The sequence below is a fragment of the Harpia harpyja genome, chromosome 16, assembly GCF_026419915.1.
Source record: "Harpia harpyja isolate bHarHar1 chromosome 16, bHarHar1 primary haplotype, whole genome shotgun sequence".
Lineage (NCBI taxonomy): Eukaryota > Metazoa > Chordata > Aves > Accipitriformes > Accipitridae > Harpia > Harpia harpyja.
The window spans coordinates 17,726,751-17,747,021 of record NC_068955.1 but is presented as its reverse complement, the minus strand read 5'-3'; the positions used below and the strand labels follow the sequence as shown (position 1 = coordinate 17,747,021).

Genomic DNA, 20,271 nt, shown 5'->3' with positions numbered 1-20,271 from the left:
AAAGGTGACCTCAGTGGTATGTCACTTTATACCAGCTGGTAGTCTGGATATCAAGATCTGGGTCTCCATATCTCCATAAGGATTCACAGTAGCTCAGAGAAAGGCAAATGTTAAGAGTAGAGTGAAGAATTAATTATAGTTGAGCTTAGTGTTTGCATTAATGTAACTGTACTGATTTTGGTGTCATTGTTTCAAATTTATCTCTTAAGAATAGACTGTCTGGTGGGGTTTATCAGTGGGGGAACTACCTATTTAGCAGAGGGAAGGAAGTCTTTAATTTAGAAATACTTTTTTTTCTTTTTTCCTATGACTGAAAATGAAATGGAAGAGTTATCATCAGATTTGAACACTTGGGTTTGCATTATGGAATTTGGAGAAGTGCGTGATCCCTGGGACACTCATCCCAGTGTCCCAAGGCTTTGTTCTGCTTTGGAAATGTTACCCAGAGGAGATGGGACACTGTGTAAACTCAGTGTAGAGGGCTGAAGTTCCTTGTCTTTCTGTGTCCTCATCACATTAGTTACATCAAAATCTAATTTTTAAAGAAATGTGACCGGTGGGAAGATTTGTTTTGTTTCTGATTAATTGTTAGATAATTGGTGCAGTTATATTTTTCTGACTGCTGCTGAGTTAAGCCTAGACCAGAGTTCCCCTGAGATATCAGTTGGTTGTTTCTGGCAGTCCTCTTAATAAAACCCCATTTTTATTAAATTCCTGGTCTCTGAATGTAACAAATTCCTATGTCAAAGCTGATGGGACTCCAGCCTCTCCTCACTACAACCCTGCCTCGAGGCAGTAAGTGATCTATAAATGTTCAGCTACTTCAGGACTAGGATGAATCAGCTGAAAAGTTTCATATAAAAAGACATCTTAAGTTAGTCCATTTTTAGTCACAATTATTCCCGCCTGTGTGAAGACCCAAGCATCTTGGTGTCTGGTTCATTTAATGGAGCCATTGGACATTTGGTGATACTGCAAGCTGTTTCCAAGCTGCTTCAATGTGAGTAACTTTAAATCCACAATGCAATAAATCTTTCCTTGAACGTACGTGGACCACTATAAAGAGATAAGTGAGCTACCAGTTCTTTACTCGAACATACTAACGATGTACTTGCTTAGTTGAATTTCTGGAGCAATTAGAAATTAATTTTTTAACATTCTCTTCACCAGAGAAGATGATGTGTGTTAAGATTGATCTGAAGTTTGGGTTACATTTTTAAATGTATTTTGATTCAGTTTAAGTGGTACTCTCCTGTGTGTGTGTGTGTGTATATATACACACACACTCTCTTTGTTAAGCTTTCTGCTTTTAAATTCATCACTTTGCTGTAGAGGGAAGGATATCTGAGTTGATAACTCAGTTTGAGATGCTCATGGTAGAGACGAGTTGGCCTGGTGATGGGCACCACAGGCTCAGCATTGAAAATAGTGTTCTGACCCTTTCCTGGCATGCATGCTCTAGACAGAAAGATATTTTGACATTTTTAATGTGGTATGAAAGCATATGTATATCCTCTTGTGAAATACAACCAACTTACGTGTTTTATGTCACTCTGCTTTGAGACAGCTGGAGCTGAAGACAAGCTGTAACTATAAACACAGTCTTTTTTTTTTTTTTTTTTTGTCTCTGTGGAGCACAGCCATCCCTCCTCCTGTGCTTTTAGACCCATAAGGACTGCAGTCTACCTGCCCCACCTGCACACCCATAGGGGTGTTGAAACGTGCCAGGTAAACTGGCAGCTAGACTTGTGTGTATATGGTTGTGTTAATATTTCTTGGCTGTGCAAATATTAATTAAAAATGAATGTTAATTACTGCTTATGCTGTAAGATTTTTATTAAGAGGTCCTAAGAGATCCTTCAGGTTATTATTTAAAAAATGGCAAGAAAAAAGTAAGACCTAGTTGCTGTCCTTTGGATCTAACAAAAATTGTTTCATGAAGCTATGAGAAAAGTCTGTGGGCTTTACTAGGCAGGTAGTCAGGTTGGTGCTGTCTGGTCCTAACAAGACTTCTAGTAATTAATCTCTGTTGACTGAAGATGAATTCCAGTGTCTAGCAAGAGCGGTGTGATGGGGTTTTTTGCCTTCTAAAATGTGATGTTACATGAGCTGACGTGTAACGATAACACGAGCCTCTCCAGGGCAGCAAGGAGGAAATGTGCCTTCAGGAGCCTGTTTGCAGAGCCTGGGATGTGCCCGAGCATCAGGGCACAGCCAGGGGAATGGGGACCATGTCGTGGGCAGAGCTGTGGGAAGGGGGATGACCAGTGGGGTAGGGGCTCCCAGGTGGACACGTGCAGCATGGTAGAGCAGTTTCCTGGGCTTTCATCACAGGAGCAGTGAGGGCTGTTGCCTTACTTTGGCTACCATCCCCAATGCCAGCATTGGAGAATGTGTGCACTGACATAGCTGGTGACCAGTGGGAGGGTGCTGCAACCCTCCCAGCTGGTTTTTGATGGCTGCTGGGAGAATTGATGGCTGGAGGAGGGCATTCAACATGAGTGCACTGCATCTGGATGAGCCCCCCAACACAATAGCTACTTAAAGCACTCCCCAAACTCCCTAAAGGAAGGGGAGGGCTCACCCAAGGGCAGCATCTGAAAGCCTTTTGCAGTCATTAGTGCTGTCCTCTGTGCTGCAAGCTGCCTGCAATGAGCATGTGCTCAGATTTCAAAGGGAGTCCTCCCAACCAGCTGCATCTGAAGAAATCGAGCAATTTTTTTAATTTTTTTTTTTTTTTTTTGGAAGATACCATGCCAAGTCTTTTGAAATGAAAGCTGGGGCAGCCTAGCGGAGATTAATGTAGGAAAAATGCTGCTGGCTTGATAAGCCACAGATGTCTGTGAGATTTGCTGAGGCTGTTGACAGCTTGTGATGGTTTGCAGCTTGCGAGGTCTCCCTGCCCCATGACCAATGCACTGGATACATGACTGGTGGCACAGGGCAGGGTTTGGCCCAGCATGGTTGTTGGGTGAAGGGTTTGAGGAGACCTGGAAGAAAAACTGATGAGCGCTTTAGACCTCGTCTGAACCCAGACTGTCATTGCAGGGTTTTCTTATGTTACTGCACCTATTTATGCAAAAGGAGTGACTTTTTTAAAAAATAATGTCACTACCGGCACCTGCTTTTATAACACTGTAATGGGAAGACATAAGGTGATGAAAATCAGTGAAAGCATAAGATGGTGGTGGAAACTCAGCCTATTGCACTGATCTTGGGGGATTGAAAAGGTGACTTATGTTGGTGGAATCATTCCTAGTGGGCAGATAGGAGCTGCACTTCTGTTAACTTTACATACATAATTAAAACTATGCAACTTTTTTTAGAGAAGACCTTCATTGAGTCCTGTTAGGTAGTACTAGTAACACTAACAAATTGACAGCAACTTGTTGTTTGCTCTTTTTAAGTTTAAGAGCATCCTCTCATCAAACACTGTCACAGGAGCTGTGCAAGAGTGTGACAGGAGGTCCCTCGCAGCTTCATGGGAAACAGGGTGGTCTGGGTGCTTTATTGTTGGAAAGTTACAGATTGCTTATATAAAAATATGACAAAATTCATAATTTCTTGACATTGTCTACACACATATAGACTACATTCTTTGTGAGATGCTGCCAGTTAGACTAGTTTTGAATCAAGCTCTGTTGTCTTCATGATATCAAGGCCAAGTACTTCACTGACTTGTGGAGATAATGTATACATGAAGTTATCCCTTGCACGCTGCCAATGACTTTCATGCAGAAATCCCCTGGGATTCTCATCGTCTGCTTGGATTAAGGTTCTTCCAAAGCTGCATTCTTGCATGCCCCAATATTGTATGTTCAGATTTATTTTAGATGGAAAATTAATTTAATTAAATTTGCAGTTAGTTTCAATTTTGAAGCGATGCTTTTTTCATCACCTTAAAATACCTTTGCACATAGTGGTGTTTATATGCAACTTCTTGGTACCAATACTTTCCACATCTGGATAACAGATTGGAATTGGTACAACCCCAACATCCAACAAGTCTCAGGCAAATGCAGAAAATTGCTTTGCCAAAATATTTTGAAAATAATTTGAACCCAAATAGCCTTTGATTTTTTTTTTTTCTCTGAGGTGAAAAGCAAAGTTTTCTGTAAAAATGTGATAAACACTAGGTAAGAAAGTATATTCACATTATCTTGAAATGGATGTAGTGATTTAAATGCAAATTTATCTGTAATATGAATCTATGGATGTGTTTGTAAATGAATTAGCAAAGAGTCAGGCCTTTCTTGCCATCTTTGCAATGCTGTCATTTTTTCCTAGTGGCAGCCTCTATTGCATACCCAGGCTGGTACATTTTGCCTTGTGTCTAATCAGCATCTCATGGTACAATTCAGAGGCAGCTGATATTTAGCATATACATTTTTATTGGGAAAATTTGTACATTGGTAGCACACACAAGTTTGACAGAGATAGCTGAGAAATAATTTCCATAAATGATAGGAAAACTTTATTTCCTGTACCCTCAAAAGTAGCAATAGTTTTAGGGGAATTTTAAAGGAAAATTGTATAAAAAGATCAATAATGTGACTTTAGCTACCCAAAATGTTTGTGTATTTGAGGAATAAAATTGCAAATTGTTTCATTTCAATTCTTCTATAAAATAAAGAGGTTCCAACATTTTTTGGAGTAGGTGAGAAGGATGGAAACTGGCTATGTTATATATCATATTATATATAAAATCAGCTTGATCTAGTAGATCTTTCCAATATTCTGTGTTCACAGTTTGAGGGGGGAAATAAAAAGTGCTGCAGACCATGTTCATCTGATTCTTTTTGCTCATGAGCACCCAAGAGACTGGTATAGCAATAGTAAATACCCGATGCCATCTAGTACCATCACGGTATAAGCAAAGGAAATCCTGATATCTGCATTTGCAAAGGGGGAATGGAGACACTGCTCAAGTGAGCCCCAGAGGAAGTTTTTTTTGTCAGCTTTCCTCTTTGTGGCTTGTCAGTGCAAAGAAATATTTTGTTCTTGTTGGGTTTGTGGCTCCTGTGGGGTTCTCGGTAAAGCTCCCACATGTTACTGTCTAAAATCCAGTATCCTTGGGTGGTTTAGACCTTCAGTATTCAGGACATTGTTTTTCCTTACCCAGAGGAATAAATGAGTAGTTCATCAGCTGTAGATTGGTGTGCGCCTCTGTGGGGAAATCCAACACTGTAATGTAAATTCAACTCCAGGAGTTTTGTGATAGGCAGCAGGGTAAAAATGTCCCCCCATTTGGTATGGGAATGTGCCTCCCTATCTCCAGACAAGGTTTCTTTTAGGTAGCTCATCTGTTGTGCCAAGCCAACCTGCAACAGGGATGATTTCAGCATTGTTTATAGCTTTATTATGCAAGTCTGTAGGGTAAGACATAAGTGCAGTTTAATGAGGCTCCAAGAAAGAGAGTTTTGAGTAACATATGCATTTGCTGAGTTTTTGACACTGCTGTGCTGTAGCTGAACTATGATTCTAAGTAGTTCTTAGTGCCTTGAATCTTATTTTCAAGCTTTTAATGGCTGTTACTTAAATCCATTATTTGTTGGGTGGAATGGGTCTATAATCTGAACATGTGTTAAAGCAGCAGGTATCTGAATAAAATCGCCTGTGAAGTTTTCTTTGTGGAACTAAAAATATGAAACTTGCTGTATAAAATGTCAGAAATGGCACTGCTACATAAAACCCCTGCAGGACTGTTATTTTTTTTGTTTGGTTGGGGTCTTTTTGTTGTTGGTTTTTTTGTTTTTTTTTTAAAGAGTAAGGGAAAAGTGTAATTTATGCCTAGATAATTAGTGGTGTTTTACCACTGAAATGTACACCACTTGGAGGAATAGTCACCAGAGCCTGTCACACCTGCAAAGGGTATGAAATTCCAAACAATTAAAACAATATTTCCTCCTGAAAAGAAGTCCATTGTGCCTTAGCAAAAAGCATATTGCAGGAGTGAAAACAAATGTGGTAAAGCAGAATGTGTCATAAATGGAAAATGTACTGTCAAAGATTTTGACACATCTTTTCATTCCTGAAATTAAGTATGGAATAACTTTGTAAGCAAGTGTCACTTGCAAAGCTGATTTTATTGTAGAGTTCCTTGTGAAAGGCTTTTGCTTTTCAAGAATGGTAACAAGGAGTTGTGTGGTTGAGTTGTGTGGTTTTGCTTGTTTTTTTAAAGACAAAACAAAACAAAAAAAGGTACAGTGCCATTTGGTCTTTTGATTGAGAACCAAAAACAAGTAGTATGGGGTTAAAAGTAATCTTAAAAATGAACAACTTGTCTGTATTCCTACTTACCTTCTAGCCGAAAGGAACTGTAGAAGAGGGGATACCACACAAGTTTTTATATTAAATATTAGTTCATTTTGTCCTGTCCTTGCTGTGTAGGTGTTCACTCTTTATTTCTTCAAAGGTGGGAAAAAAAGACTGCAGTGTATCAGTCACATCACTTTTACACTTGCATATTCCCTGAATATAATTAGATTTTAGTTGTTACATTTAAAAAATTTTATATGTACCCTGAGAAAGTGAATACTAAAAAAGAAGGATCTTTTAGTTGACAGCTCCAAATGTCACTCCAGAGTGTTTGTGGAAGTATATTAAAAAAAAAAAAAAAGGCATTTTACTTTCATTATTTTGTGTTTTCATGGTCATCTTTGTTAGAGAAAGGGCGAAAAAGCATTTAAGAAAACGAAAGCTGAAATCCTTTGTATCCCTGGTGCAAAGCAGGAAGAGCCGCCTGCGCTCCACGGGTGCTTGGTGCCATCATTCTCCTGGTTCCCTATTTTTGGAAGCCTCTGTAGAAGGTCAGTGGGAAACATAACCCCCAGCTTCTAAGGCAAAAGCAGCCTGGATTATCATTCATGTGAAACTAGAGACGGAGTGCTAGTAGAGAGCAAATAGTTACTCCTGTTAGTATTTCCTAGATGAACGCAAGCAGCTTAAATTTCAGTTGTTCAAAATTAGTTGCTGAATTAAAAAAGTAGTTTAGATCTATTGCCCACCCCCGGTCCCGGTCAATCATTCATTATTTCAATCTAATGTTTGAAATGTAATCACTGTTGCTGAGAAAATACTTCAGGAAACTATCTAGCCAAAGCATTTTAGTATAAAAATTAAGAGAACAGTTGTGTGTCAATTTGGTAAGTTGTATATCATACACTTATAATCATACACTTTGTTCAGGTTTAATGTGCAATTACTGCACTTGTATTAGGAAGCAATAAATACCTATATTGATACTTTATGTGTTTTATTAGAAATATTCTTGAAAGAAAAACATACAGCAGATCACAATAGAGTTGTTTGGAAGTTCCTCGTTTCCCTGATGGCTGTTGTCTCTTCTTGAGGCTTCTTGGCTCCAGTCTCCATGGTCAGACAGGGATGCACTGGACACAGGAGGTTGCTTCCCATATCTGAGAGCTGTGCTGGTTTTTGTCTCTAAAAAAAAAAAAAAAAAAAATAAGTGGGGATGTCAGGGTGAGATACATGGAGGATTTGTCTCGGGGTTTTAGTCCCAGTGTGCCTGTGCCCATCCTATTCTTTAGCTCCAGCTCCCCAAAGAGCATGTCTTCATGAGTGCAACAGTGCTGGGGAAGGGTTTTGCCTGTTGTGGTCGGGGCTGTGGTCCCCAGTGGATCCCCGGTTGGGATCTGTGGCTTTGTCCTGCTCATGCCGATTGGTGGCTGTGACTCTCTTGAGGAAATCTTAGTACATGCTTTTTCCAAGGAAAGCTGGATTTGTGTTGTCTCTAAAAAAATCTTTTTAATGTTAACTAAAGTTATCAAATCTTGAAGTATATTTAGAAGCTGCATTTAAAATTCTAGTCCTTCAGAAGGGGAGAAAGTGCCAATTTCACCATTCAATGAATACCATAAGCTGATTTATGTCTTCTTTTGACACTTGGTCATGTGGCAGAGGCAAAGGAGCAGCTGGTAATGCAACCAGTAAAAGTTAAAATAAAGAGGAGGAAATGCTATATAACAGAAGCAGAGGGATATTATTAGCTCCTGCACTCTGCTAGAGAAGATCCATGGGATGAGAGAAGCTCTTTAGGAGGCCAGGGAATTTTTCCCAAGACTCCCATACCAATCTCCCACACACCAGCTTTCAGGACTGGTGTTTCCCAGTGGGAACTGGTCTGGACAAGGCTGTGCCACAACAGAGATGAAGGGCGATAGATGCAGAGAGGTGCTGGGAGATCACACAGCTGAGTCCAACGCTTGCCGTGTATTTTTGCTAAAAGGGATTTCTTCAGTGTAATTAAGTGTGCTGGGCAAGAGATAAAAATGTCATGAGTTGAGGCAGCTTGGGGAATTAAAACTGAGCTTTATGGGTGTTGCATTATCAAACTGAGCAGGACCAGGGTGACCCTTCACTTGAAGGCAGGTGGCAAAGTACAGACCTTCTGGGCAGACATTGACAATTGCACCTCGACTGAAATGCTCAGAGGATGCCATGTCAGTAACACATTGAAAATTGGGATTCCTGTTCCTGTCCTGTACAGCCCTGTGTCATGGGAAACATGGGGCAGTCCCTTTCCTAACCTTACCAAACTCACCCTTAGAGCCTTGAATCTTGCTCACACATCTCTCAGTGAGAAACCGCTGCAGACATTGATTGCTCTGACAGTGCAACCTCCTCCTCCTCCTATTTGATGGTCCACCTCCTAAGATGAGCCATCAACCCCCTGAGATCAGTAGGCTGGCAAAGTGTGAGATGCTGTAATGTGTACAGACTCAAATTTCTGCAAGGAGTGAAAAGGCAAGAATAATGAACATTAGTAATATTTAACTTAAAAAAAAAAAAAAAACCAAACAAACAGAACAAACCCCCCACAACCTCTCATCCCAACTTTCTTAAAACAGAAAGAAGCTCTTCCTGTAGGAAACTGCAGAAGGAGCTTTTAGAAGGGCAAAGAGAGAAGAATTCAAACCCTGGAAAAGGTACATGTGATAACAAATGAGGCTAGGTCTGGCTCAAGATGATTTTTTGTGACCCTTCTCTACACATATTCCAGATGAAATTCCTCTTTCTTAAATACTCAGTTGAACCATACCCAATATACTGAAGGAGATACTGTTGACACTTGCGTAGCGGCATGAATACTTCCTTGTGTCTGCCGAGGACTCCTCTTGTGATATAGTGTAAGATCGTATTCACTGTTTTGGTAAGTGCATCACGTTGATGCTCATAGTTATTGCAGGATCAGCTCAGGCACACAACTGCTTCTCAATCCTTTGCAGCTTTTAATGAGCTATCAGATTGTAAAAATAAACCCTTACAATTAGTCTCGTGCATTTAACATTGCGTTTTACGCTATGGAAAGGTCACCCTCCCTTGCATTTTTTTCTTAAGTTTAGGCAGTTCCTTATAAACAGCAGCCCCCAAATTCCTTTCTGCTGGCAATGCTTTTCAACTTAATTCATTGAAAGAAAGATTTTGTATTTTTGTCTCAAGATAGTGAATGAAAATACTTAAAGATCTGTCCCATAGCTGTTCTTGACAATTTCTGCTAGTAATTTTTCTCCAACCTGGTAACTTCACTTCTCAAAAACACTAATTTCCATTTTGTCTTGGCTCAACTTCTCCTGCAATTTATAGTTTCTCTGCTAATCTTTAATCTTCTTTTGAGTAATGTTTCTCCTGTGTCACCATGTCAAATGGTTTATTAATGTCCAAACATGAGTGATCTCTTACATCAGCTTTCTTTGATAAGTATTCTAGAAGAAAAAAGTAATTTAATAGGGTACACACAATACTTGGCAAGTTGGTCTATGTTATACACTCACTTTCCCCTTTGTCTCATCAACCTTCTCTCTCCTTTCTTTCAAGATTTCTTCAAAAGCATTAAATATGTAAATCTAATTCTTTGGAGTAATTTCTCTGAGCTCAGTCTTTAAATATCAGCACTATATTCTTGTACTGTGTTCTTTCTGATCAGCTGGAAGCATCTGTGACCTGGAAAACTTACCATAACTACTTAATGTAGCTTCTTCTGCCTGCCTTTCACTTCTGTGTCCGCCAACGTGGATATATTAAATTTCTTGAGTTTTGCTTCTGTCTTAGTTGTCATCATCTCATATCCTCATTGCCATTATTTATACCGCCCTGATCCATCTTGAAAACTGAGGTCAAGTTCTCATTTAAAGCTATATCTAGATCATCCTCGATCTTCCTATCTGTATTCTATAACACACACCCCCTTGTCTTTCTCCCTTGCTCTTCTCCTCTTATTTGTACACAACAATCTTGTTGCTGTTTGTTCTGAAATACAACTCTTCAAATTTGCAAAGTGGCATTTGTTCAAATTGTATTAAAAAATAGAATAATCTTTTTTATAGACAGTGTGATATTTTTCATAACCTTAAACTTTTTTCTAAATCTGTTTTCCACTTTTTAAAATCAAGTGTGCATTTGTGTCATCTTAGAAAGTTAGGTGTGTTTTATTTATTAAAAAAAAGAGCTAAAAAGGAAAAGAGACAGCCCTCAAACTGCAGATTGAAAATTAGTTTGTCCTTAGCAAGTGTTGGCAGCAATTGCACTTAAACAGGGATTTTCCAATCTTGGCTGCTAACATGAGATTCCTTGTTTAGGATTACATTGCTTGTAGATTACAGAATTGGCCACAGAATAGACACACTACTCAAATGACAGATTTGTCCAACCTGTGCTGTGTTACAGGAAACGGGGCCATGTTTTGTAAACCAGAGCTAATATTTTCCATCTGTAACGAAGTACAAGACTGATGAAGGACATAAAGAATATTCTGCAATGGAGAACGACTGGAAGAAGAAATCCCCAGTCAAAAAAAAAAAAAAAATTGCATTTCATTTTTGTTTATTTCTCTCATTATAATTTGTATTTTCCTGAAAAAGAATGTTACTCTTTTCTAGAAGAGTGTACCTTAGACAGCCTGAAGCAGCTATGAGCAGACAGATTCCCCAGAGAGAATTTCATAGTTCTTCTGCACTTTAAGACAAAACATTTCCATTTAGTAGTTGACTTTGTAACGTTCCCATGAAAATGCATTGTGTATGTTGTTGGGTGAAATGTCAAAGATGGGTCAGTTATGATGTGCTTCCTGTACCCCTCCTTCCTACAGGAGTGAACAGGCTCTGCCAAATTTGATTGCTTTTCTGGTATACCCAAACTTATATGTGTTATGAGAAAACCAAGACTCCTACTTCTGCTTTACCCTAGCAATCCCCACTGAACATGACAAATGTAGAAATGGAGTGCTAGATACTGGGCATAAAGAGCTTCCTCTTTTTCACACAAAGAATGAGCAATGGTAAATATTTCATGTGTCCAGTTCCACAAATGCCTTAGTACTTGGGTATAGTCAACTTTTGGTAATTGTTAATAGATATTTAGCTAAAAAAAAAAAAGCTAAAGGTCCCACTGAAGCATCGCTTCCCATTTGGGGAGGGGGGAGATGGACTCTCCTAAACCACTGAGATACTCACATTGGAGCTGCTCCTCTTTGATGCTCAGTGGATGGAAATAACAATGCAGCTCTTCCTGAACTAGGTATCTCCACTAGGCTGGATGAATCCTGCTCTCAGCTGGCCACTTCTTTTCCCTGATTGTAAAGGGAGAGCTGCAGATGTTTACATTTGTATGTCCCTGATCCTCAAAGTTGCTGAGTGTCTTGCAGCCTGTAAGCGTAACACATGAATACCCATCCCAAGGGAAGAGCCCTATGTTACGGATCAGGAGCTGAGCTGTGGGGGAGTAGATGGACCTGCTCCTCAGTGTTCCGAGCCTTTACCTCATGGTCCCCTAATGCCCTTGGTCCCTGTTGTACAATGTGTTGCAGAGTCTGTAAATGGATCAGTGGCAGATGAACTTGTGTCTTTGGATAGCTGTTTGGTTGTGGGCCACCTAGAGTTCCTTGTTCCCTTTGAACAAAAAGGTAATGGTGCCAATTTGAGACATTTTTCTGATTTGTCCTCACCAGAGGAGACCTTACTTGGGAGATGCTGTTGCATTTTCAAAATTGGTTTAGGGAGAAGGGGAGGCTCTGGCTGGCGCGGCAGCAGGGTAGTCCTCTGTCAAGAGCTCTTGCTGAGTTCATCACATGCGGACCAAGTGTGTGTGGACAGGAGTTCACATTTGCAAGACTGGAACCATGTTTAGAAGATAGAGCCAGAAGTGCCAGTGTGAAAGTGAGAGCTGCGTAGCATCAAAGCCGAAAAGATCATAATGGCCCTCAATGGGTGATAGCAGGGTGCAAGAAGGGAGATGCTTGCCAGGCTGGGACTTCCAGGGCATTGAGGTGGTGTACCCAGCAAATCACGCTGGTTTTGTGCAGAACAGATGGCCACAAAAGTTCCACTCTTGTCGAAGGGGATTTCTAAACAGGCAGAATTTGGCTCAAACTATTTCTTTGAGGTTGTGGTGCCCGCAGCAGTCATGGGGCTGTGTGTTAACCACAGTGTGAAAAATGCTGTATGTATGAAGTAGTTCTCTGCCCACTTGTATTTGATAGCAATGACTGTGCAAAGCCTGAGTGGCTGATTTTTTTTGTTTTCATAAAGATCATCACTCCTGTAAATGATTGCACACACTTCCACCCTAATTTCCATCTGCACAGAGTAGCACATGGCTAATTTAGGACTGTGATGGAGGTGTACAAATATTTTAAAGTAAGTGCTCCTAGAAAGTAGGTTTTATATATAAAGATTAGAAAATCACCAGTGGGAAATGCAACTCAGTTATGTGTTTCAAGAGAAAGTAGCAGAGGTGACTTTCTTTTACCAGACAATGGACCTGGCTGTAAAATTTCAGTTAGTAATCATACATTTCTGATATATAGAGAGACAACTTATTTAACTTCTCAGTGCTTGTAAAACACAAAGATACTTTCAAGTAAAGTTTAGTATCAAATGAAATGGTTTTCTCATACTGAGTAACAAACTGTTCTAGGAGCAAACAGCTCTTAGTGATGTTACAGCCCCAGTCTTCAGTAGTCTATATAAGGGAAATATCAGTACCCTCTCAAATGGTAACAGTATTAGGGACTGTTATTTCAAAGAAGCTGTCATCCTACCTTAGGTAGTCAGTGTCTACTAAAATAGTGATGCAAAATATTAGAGACTGCAATTAGGCAGTGGTTCATCTGGGGGAATGGGTACCTGCTTAAGATGATGGCCGTTCCAAACTGGGAGTCTGTGCTAGTCTTATTGTAAACCAAGACTTTGAGCAATGGTCTGGGACACACTGTGATATTTGTAACTACAGTTCAAGTGAGTGAATACTAACAATTTAGTCTTAAAGAGAGGGTTGGAAGTGTCTAGCTATAAGGGTGGTGGTGGTTACTTTTTTCTGCATTTTCATCTGGTAAGAGTGAGAAAAGTTTTTTCCAAGGTAATTCTTGAATTTGCTTTAGATTGGGGTTTAGGACAAGAGCTCTCTGTGGGCCAAAAAGTAGGTGTACTTGTATATTTGGTAATATTAATTCTTCTAGAGTGAACACTGGTATTGTTTTAATGTAATACCTTCTTCATCTTATGAAGCAATAATCGTTGATGCTTAGTGTTGCTTTTGCTAAAGTTAAGTCTAGACTTCAAGCTTTGCTTAGGTCTGATTTGAGAAACAGAGAAGCTTTATTATTAACAGTTCATGTTAATCACAGCAAGATGGGACAGCAGAGCTGAGTAGGATTTCCCACATTTTCAGCCAGGAGGAATGACTAGTGGATCTCTTCCTGTTTGCAGCTACAGGATAAATGCCAGCTTTAGCAGACACACATTTCTGTTCAGCATTTGCCAGAAATACCCACGATGATTGTGAGTAGGTCTCCCGATTGTGGCTTTATTTATGAGTAGAATTGGAGCTAGCTTTATGGCTGTCAAGACAGGGCCTTCAAACACACATTGATTGTGGGTACATAGTCCTACATAGGCTGAGAGCTGGCACTTGCAGGAACCTGCTACTCTTTGGAGCAGGGTTAAGAAGTTTTAGATTTCATAAACTAAACTAAACTAAACACTTACTTCTGTAGTATTAAGGGAGACTCCAGCTCAGGAAAGCCAAGTCTGTTGTTTCTTGGATCCTTGTACTTTAGTCAAAGAAGCTGGACAAGGAAAAGGAGAATGCTGCTTTATCATGTCCAATGTTACACCATCTTGCTACATAGAGCCAGCCTTGCAGCTTCCACTACCAGGACCCCAGCTGGTCTCCATAGCTGCTTTGCTAGTTTTGATTCAAGAATGAGTTGCCAAAGGCTGGATCTAGTGAAAGCTAAGGATGGAGGTTAGCAGTGGGACTGCAGACTTGCTTCTGCTCTTTGCCCTGCCTTTCAGGTTTAGGCTGGAGGCTGGGTCTGTGTGTGTGGTTGTCTAGTGACTCAGCCTGGGGCAGTGCTTGCAGATGGGATTAACACCTGATTAAGTAAGGAAAGGGACCAGAAGGAATTAAACACCTTTTTTGTTCAGTTCTTCCCATTGTTTCCCATTTTGGGAAATTTACTTTTCAGTCTGTGTCCAACTCCCTCGGAAGCTCCTTTTGTGGGTGATATGTGAATCTCTGAGCACAGCTCTGACCCTTTACATTTCTTTTCAATGGTAAATTGTTATTTATAGCAAGGAGTTTGACAGAGGCTGTGGAATTATTGGCTGTATGTTTTATAAAGCAAGCCAAACAAGGAACAAAAATAATTTGGATTCAAATTCATCTAAGCCCAAGCTCTGCATTAGGTCTGCTGCTATTCATGGGATCCATAAAAATCTGCATTAAAGCCTTTCAGATTTGTTCAGTTCTTCTATTATCTTGCAGAATATGGACCTTTAGCCTAATTAAACCCTGGAAAAATAAGAATTTGGTGTAGCTGGAAATTTGATAGCAGACATGGAAGAAGATGGTGCTTAAACTGTTAAATTGCTGCCATGTGAGGACATGGACAGGAGGAACATATGGAGCAAAGGGGGAGTGTGGCGTTACCATTTGGAAAAAGCTGTTGTGTTTTGCAGAGCGGCGTTTCTCCAGGATGGGGAATGACCTGGGATGCCCTGGAGACATACCTAAGCATCAAGCCAGAGTCATGCACAAACACGTGGCAAGGGACTGACTTGCACTTGGCCCTGATCGTTTGCTTTTCCATTTCCATAGCAAGTAGGTCAGTCACCATGCAGGCAATTAAGAGGCTGCCATCTTTGTGTGGCATGAGCATGAGCTCTTGGGGCTAGGAAAGTCATTGAGAGGGCAGTAAGAAAAGCTGTAGCCAGATGGGATTGTAAGCTGCTGGGAAAACACTTGTAATATTTGTAAATATTACCTGCATTAAACTATGTGTATCTTGGTGTAGTGAAAAGCTTTGGCAGTGCTTTGTGAAGAATTAGGTCTGCAGTGAAATGGGAGCAGATGAAAACTGGAAGTGATAGTGCTAAACACTTGTGAGGCTTTACCTTTCCAAACATTTATGTAGGCCAGCTTGTGTCATCCCTGTTTTGATTGCCTGCTTTTGCTGCTATTTTCCCTTTCCTCCTTGGACTTTAATGGAGCAGCAGCCTAATAAAAGACTGGATTTCTTTTTCTCCTCTGTTCTTCTAATACCCCATTAGGAAGATGAGTTAAATGTCCTGGCAAGCAGATCTGAAGCATGGCCCTGAGCTTTTGGGAGACCTAGTGAGGGTCGCTGTGTTGTCTGTCCAGGGGTCATGGCAGCAGAGAAATGGGAGTTTTGGTGTTGCTAAAAGGTGAGAAAAATCAGTATTTAGTTCCTTTCCTCATAAACACCAAACTTGCTCAGCCCTGCATGTTATGGTAGACTATGCTCAGGACCTTGGTGAGCCTCGACTTTCCCAGTCCATCCCCTGTCCTCCAACATATTTGCTGTGCAGTTAGTCAGGCTGGGGCTGCATGTGTTGAACCAGAAGGTCCTGGGGGCCAGTCTCCCCCTGGTGTGCGTCATCTACACTTTCCTCACCACAGGGGACACTCCCAGAGGCTGATAATTCATATTGCCACGTTGCCACAACTCGCCATGACATGGAGAAAATTTCAGTCACTTGCCTCATTGGGTTGCAAACCTTTATGAATACTGCAGCTAATAGTCTGGGTAAGTAGAAGATTAATTTCTATACCACCTGGCAGCAAGCTGTGGATTAGGCTGCTGGCCCTTGTGTGGGTTTAATGTTGGAGGAATGGGGCACTTGATTACCCAGACAATTGGCCTCTTGTTTAAACAATGAGCTTCTCGGTCTTGTTAGCCAGCACTCTTAAATTTTCATTTTATTCTGGTATGCAGGCTTGTGTGATGTGGAGAATTGCTTTAGCACAGAAAGACTGCAAACCTGTTCAATTAAAGGAAATGCTCTGATCCAGCTGTTGGCATCCCATGAATGCCAGTGCTCCTCGCAGAGTAAATAAAACCAACATTCTGCCCTTGGAACAGATACGATGATTTTGTGCCTTAATTCTCCTGAAAAAAAGAGCCTTTGTTGGGGAAGGATGGTTGGGGAAAAAGGGAGGAATGCAAAGTTTGGTGCAGAAAATGCCCAGTGAGACAGTGTCTTCTGCAGATAACAGTGAGGTCTCTATAGCATTGAGCCTAGTAACATGGCACTGTAAGAAGCACATACAGTACAAGCTCCTGTTACAGTTACAGAATTGTCTTGTAAATTTTGAATGCTTTCCTCATGAAAAAAACAAAATGCATGTTGCAGAGTAACTTACCCCTATGCTTTCACTTCTAAGAATCAGGCTAACAAGCATAGCTGTGGTATGCATGTATTTGCTGTGTATGCAGGACCACACTCTGTACCACTTGCATCTGGTTTGTCAGTTGCCTTGGTTTTTTTGGTGACACATTGCTGCACTCATTGGTGAGTGACAGGATTGTTTGGGCAGTCTTGGCTGGTCAGTTGGTTATGCTAGATGTCTTTGTACAGGCCAGGAAAAAATACATGTGTGTATATAAAAGATCTTTTATATATTTTTTGGTATGTCTACCTGTATCAGTATATTATATTTTATTATTTCAATATATAAAAATATTATGTATATATTTTTATGTATATAAAGGACTGTTTCAGTAGGTGCTGAATACACTTCCAACTACACATGCACAGCAGGTGACCTAATGCTTGTGTCTCAACCAGAAGCTGAGTACCCGAGGCTGGGTCAGGGGAAGGAAGAAGTTGGGATGGGACAAACCACAGGAAGAAATGATGGGCCATTGACCCAGGCTTCAGCTGAGACACATGAGCCATCTCTCATGTCCCTGGAGGCAATGGAGCCTGGCACCTGGAAACCTCATGTCTGGTTGTTAATTGGCCACTCCAACTGTCTTTTTTAGTCAAGCATATCTCCACCTTTACCTGTCTATCTACCCCTATATATACATATAAACATATATGTACTTATGTGTGGCTCTGTGTATAATATGTATAGCATTTATGTACATGCACCTATTAAAAAAGAAAAGAATCAAATACCTGACATTCTTGCCAGTGCTTTAACATGGTGCAGAAGATGCAGCAGCCATTGGGTCAAAGCTTTGCAGCTTTTCTAATGTGTGATGCTTGTTTCAGGCAGCAGCTGAGCCCACAGCCTCTGTGCAAGGAGTTTTTCACTGAAGAAATCCCCTCTGCACATGCCCAGCAGCCCAGATCAGCCCTTTCTGGTGGATGGTGAAACACTGGAAGACCTTTGAAAGAAATTGTTACCATAGGGTAAGTGAGGTATGAATACTCCTTTATTTATTTATTATTATTGTGTATTTTAAATATGCATTACTCGTAACAAATTGAAAGAGCTGCTTTGCAAATCAAAAATAAATACTTCTAACATTCAGCATCACAGGACATATATATGGTTTTCTTTCAGCTAAGTTAAAATAGTGAAAACAGAGAAGAGTTGTGGTCCAGTTGATGAGGTGGTATAAATCACTAAGGTGAATGGGCTGAAAACAAGCACTTAATGTTTCCCCAGCAATGTTCCTCTGTGTTTGGGTCAACTCTTATTGTATAAGAACACAGGGTAAATAAACAAACAGTCAAAAGCATCCCTGCAGCTCTAGAGCCAAAACCCCCAGTGAGGTTTTGGTTCCTGATTAGTGTAGATGGTTTCACAACTTCTCCCCCAGCAGGCTAGCAGACTGACACTACCCTTAGACAAATAGTTACAAAACCACACTGCTGCTCTGAGGAATGTCTCCAACCATTAACCTTGCTTTGGGTTTAGGTTTTTGCAGGTGTGCTGCCATGAGGACAAAAAGCAGAAGGCTTGTTCCCAGGAGCTACACTTCTGCCCCACCACACCTGGACATGTTCCTGCACCCTCAGCATCTCCCCTGCTGCATGGGAGCAGTCCACCTTGCCTGCACCTGCACCTTCAGGACTGTGGTCTTTCTGTAGCAGAAACCTGCTGAGGTGTGCAGAGGCAGTGTTACCCCACCACCTCCCTTGACAAAGCAGGGCTGTGCAGTGAGGGGAGGACACACAAAACCCTTCCAGCCTTGAAAAACATCAGTGGGGCTGCAGGCAGGCTCCTGTTGCATAGCAGCCAGACTGGCTGGCACCCCAACAGGGCACTTCATCCCCAGGCAGCTGCAGCCAGGTCTGACAACACCCATGCTGAGCAGGCTTGAGGGCAGCTGTGAGGGGGAAGCCTCAGTGGCACTTAGGGGCACATCTTCATGCACCACACAAACCACTCACACTGCAGATAGGAGACACCAACCACTCATGCACACCACACTTGACACAAAACAAACACACACACCACTCCCCCCCACCCAGAGACAAAACACTAGTGCATTGCACATGTGAAAAACAGAATAGCTGTATGCTGCACAATCCTGGGATACAAACCACACCAGTGACACAGTGGAGACAGGACCTGTGTGCTAGTTGTGCAATACACAGGTGAGTACAAAACAGTGGGGTAGCACAAGTGTGTGCCACACACCACCTCTACACACGACATGTGCCATACGTGACAAAACACTTGCACCACAAGACACTCAAGCATTGCACACTTATGCTCCACATTTGCTGTACACATGAAACAGCACATGCTACACAACACCCACGATGCTGCACGTGTGATGTACAACATGAGCTGCACATCAGGACACACTGCACATGTAACACCACACATTTGCCACACACATAGTGCTCTGACATACCATACATATTATACCCCACATGTATGATGCTGCACACAGACCCCACATGCATGACACCATGTGTGCCCACACCCATGAAACACCCCATCTGTTATGCCACACATGATGCTGCACATGCATGACATACCATACACATGTGCTTGCAGACATGACAGCACACATGTCATACCACACATGACACTGCACATGCCAACATACACACTACTGATGACAAACCACACTATGCCAGTCCCCTGAGCATGTGCCAAATGGCCACACCACATGCCCATTGCACACTTACCCAACATACACACAGCACACCTGTGCCCCACACATGCCATAACTCACACACCCCCCCTTCTACCACATGGTCCCCCCTTGTCATTGTCATGTCCCCTTACATTGGTACTTACTGTGCGAGAAAGATGCTGTTCCATAACTCAAGTTCAATAAAGTCTTGCAACACAACCACAGTAACTTTTTTTAGATGTTTTTTATATTATTGGACCTTTACTTGCATCACATACTTCACTTTAACAACATGCCCACACATTGTACAGACACTCTGTCTGTCCCAACAGCAGCCCACCCCACCACTTGCCCATCAAACCCCACTTTACATTAGGGGATACTTTTACAGTTCAGGTTTCCCAGCTACTTGCTTTCTTACACTAGTGTGATTGACAGGAAGCAAAACCAAAGCACATCACCCCCTGGTAGTAGAGCCAAGGAGAAGGCAGCATCCATCCAGCTGTATAGTCCTTTCCTCTGCCCCTCAACTTTAACTACACAACCAAGTAATAGCCATAACATTTGTCTTTGACCATCTTGGTCTTTTACCTTTCTCAAGGCCTTTATCCCTGTGACCCTCAGCCATACCAGCATGCTTTCAAATGATGAGGCAATGCTGTAGCTGGTATACCAGTATGTAAGCCATGCACAGTGCTAAAGATGTAGCTGGATAGCACTGCAGTGTAATGCTGTAGAAGCTGGAGAGTGACATTCATCATTTCCCCCTGCAACTATTTAATAACAATGGTTAATTTCAATGACCATAAAGTAACTGCTCTGCTTCACTTGTTTGAAGAAAACAACCAAAACCAACAAAACCCAGAAGCTTTTATACCTTAGCATTATGGTACAGCAGTCATCCC

At 41.3% G+C, this 20,271-nt stretch overlaps 2 long non-coding RNA genes across 3 annotated transcripts in view; one reads left to right on the top strand and one right to left on the bottom strand.

The window, feature by feature from the left end:
• LOC128152995 (uncharacterized) overlaps nt 1-19,241 on the top strand; it is a 55,001-nt gene extending 35,760 nt beyond the window's left edge. The window contains exons 3-4 of the long non-coding RNA XR_008238807.1: nt 17,541-17,690; nt 18,193-19,241. This is a non-coding gene — a long non-coding RNA (uncharacterized LOC128152995). The remainder of the gene's footprint in view (nt 1-17,540; nt 17,691-18,192) is intronic.
• Nucleotides 4,507-17,669, bottom strand: LOC128152996 (uncharacterized). Of its 2 annotated transcripts, XR_008238809.1 has the most exons (4): nt 9,062-11,744; nt 8,564-8,749; nt 7,288-7,441; nt 4,507-5,321 (listed from the first exon to the last, which is right to left on the bottom strand). It is a non-coding gene; the product is annotated as an uncharacterized LOC128152996 (long non-coding RNA). The 2 variants fall into 2 exon arrangements; XR_008238808.1 differs by lacking the exons at nt 4,507-5,321; nt 9,062-11,744 and adding an exon at nt 17,445-17,669 and having other exon boundaries at nt 7,237-7,441.
• Nucleotides 19,242-20,271: the final 1,030 nt, after the last annotated feature.